The 2,637-nt window shown below is 48.5% G+C and overlaps 1 pseudogene; it reads right to left on the bottom strand.

Moving 5' to 3' along the window:
• Nucleotides 1–230: 230 nt before the first annotated feature.
• On the bottom strand, nt 231–734 carry LOC138379528 (gremlin-2-like; annotated as a pseudogene).
• Between the last annotated feature and the right edge of the window lie 1,903 nt (nt 735–2,637).

Genomic DNA, 2,637 nt, shown 5'->3' with positions numbered 1-2,637 from the left:
GGCGGGGCCCGGGGTCGGTCAGGGACACATCAGCAAAGCTCCACTTGCGGTGGGTCCACGTTCTGGACAAGGACACCATCAGCCCCAAGAGACGTGCTTGCCGCTGTGGGGGTGGGGGACACCAGGCAGCTCGTGAGTGGGCTCGGAGGGCAGGGACGGGGGCGGCGGCGGTGGCGGCGCGACCCAGCGGCGGGGGCGGGTGCAGAGCGGCGCTGCGCCCCCCGGGGCACTCACTGCTTGTTCGAGTCGCTCAGGTTCACGGACATGCACCTGCACTGCTTCACCTTCTGGAGTTTTTTGAGTCGGAAGGGCGGGTCCAGGCTGGGGCACTCGAGCTCCAGGAGGGCGGAGGTGACGCTCTGGGGCTTGCAGAAGGCGCAGGACCGGAAGGACTCCTCCTCCTCCTTCACCGGCCACGGGATGTAGAAGGAGTCGCACTGGCCTAGCAGGAGCGGTTGAGGCTGGTGCGGCTGTGGCCGCCGTCCTCGCTCACCGCCTGCCGCGGCGGCGGCGTCTTGCACCAGTCACTCTTGAGGTACATGCGCTCCGTGACCACCAGGGCCTCCTGGCTGCAGGCCAGCACCTCCTGGATCTGGTGCTGCCACCTCCGAGTTGTTGCTGCTGCCGTCCTTGTAAGGCGAGGGGATGGTGCCCGCCGGCCGGTTCTTCCGGGCTTCTGCCACCGTCACCAGCACGGCCACCAGGAACAAGGACAGGGAAAGCCTCCGGAACATCCTGCAACGAGAAGAAGAATTAGAGGGGTTGGTTGGGAAGGCCGCTGGAGTGTGCGTTCCGCGGTTTTCCTTTGAATGCTGTAGAGCTGTTTTATTTCGAGAAGTGCCAGGTGGGGCGTGGCTGACTACTGGTTGCCCAGCGGCAGGTGGAGGCGAGAAGTGACTAAACAGTACACTTGTGTACTGCTGTTGATGGCACCCCAGATAAGGCCCCAAGACAAGGAGAGGGACAAAATGGTCAGCAAGTAATTGATAATACAGTTAGGAAACACACACGTGATGAGCAATCACAGAACTGCAAAGCAAATGCTGTCAAGAGATAGCTCGAGCCAGTTTGCAGAAGTACCAGTAATAGTTAATACCCAACATTTACTGTGTTTTAGTATGTTCTGGGTGACAGGTATTTCATTTGATCCTAAAAACAGCCTGAAGTGGGAGGTGGTGTTATGATCCTTACTCTGTAATGAAGGAAACCGAGGCCCACAGAGGTTGAGTTATTTGCCCAAGGTCACACGACCCCTGAGCAACGGCCCAGGATTTGAAGCCAGGCATCTACCTCCGGAGCCATCAAAATTAACCAGTAGACATGGATGTGATTAGAAAAACTAATAAGTAAAAAGTAGAAGGAAGGTGAGTGTGGTTCCCAAGTTTCTTAAAGATGAGTATTCAAGTTAGAAATGGACAGACTAGTAAAATTGTTGCATCTCTGCTTAGCATTACTTATAAATAATATATAACATTTAGCATGGGCCATCTGCACACAGATATTCAAATCATTCAAATGAGTCATAAATTAGATTCTCATGGTGAAAACCAATTCCTGGTAGTGAACAGAGAAATTTTCCAGGTTGCATTAAAACTCTCTGATGCCAATGCAAAGCTTGCCTACAGGAATGTATTCTATTTTCAGTCTTTGTGTCAGGACACTATCACACAAGTTCAACGGGGATGGGAATCGCAGAGAAATGAGTCTTACTCTATCTAAAATGTGTCTTGTAGGAGGCAAACCAAAGTCTGACTAAAGGGAAAGATGGACTTCAAAGTTTAATTCACACTCTCAATGTTTGTAGTTTCTTGAATAGTCTCAAGGAACACTAATAATTACCCAGCAATAGAGATGACACCCATCTCGTTTCACAGCGGTAGCTCCCAACATAGCTGTTGTCATCAGCATCATCTTCATGTTTATTCACTCCCTCTCTGCATATTTTACCACTTACAGAACTGAGTAAACTCCCATTCCTTTTACATGCACCCCCTAAAGTGGACATGCAACAATAATCTCCCCATATATTATTATATAGTTATAATGGTGAATATTAGTTATAATATTATATTTATCAGCCCAGAGTATAGAGAATGACTAAAATTTAATATTAAGCATGTTGAATTCCTCAAATTGTTAATAAATGTCATAAATTTATCCATGCTAATGTTAGTAGCACATATTTATTAGTTCTCAAAGCACATCAGACACTGATAGTTTCCCTTCATGTATGAACCTATTTAATTATCAGAGTTCTATGAAGTAGGTGGTATGATTTTCTACATTTTATGGATGAGGACTGGTTATGCGATCTTGGCAATGAGAGATTGCCAAGATCATATAACCAGTAGTATGTAAAGTACTTAAATCCAGGCATCCTGGCTCTGAAATCTGAGCTGCGGGTGAGCACCGCTGCCTCTTGGCTCAAAACAGGAGCAATGGCCTAGGTTCGCACAGTCGTGATCCTGCCACCAACAACATCTGAATCGCCTGCGGTGCTTTAGAATGCAGATTCCAGGGTCCACCCAAAAGCATTCTGCATCAATAGGCTGGGGAGAGATCTGAGATCTATATTTTTAAGAATTGCCTCAGGTAACTTTGATGAACACCAGTGACCCCAAATGATAGTGAGGGTGC

The sequence above is a fragment of the Eulemur rufifrons genome, unplaced genomic scaffold, assembly GCF_041146395.1.
Source record: "Eulemur rufifrons isolate Redbay unplaced genomic scaffold, OSU_ERuf_1 scaffold_48, whole genome shotgun sequence".
Taxonomy (NCBI): Eukaryota; Metazoa; Chordata; class Mammalia; order Primates; family Lemuridae; genus Eulemur; species Eulemur rufifrons.
Note: the sequence above shows the minus strand (reverse complement) of the source record. Positions and strands in the feature narration are given on the sequence as shown.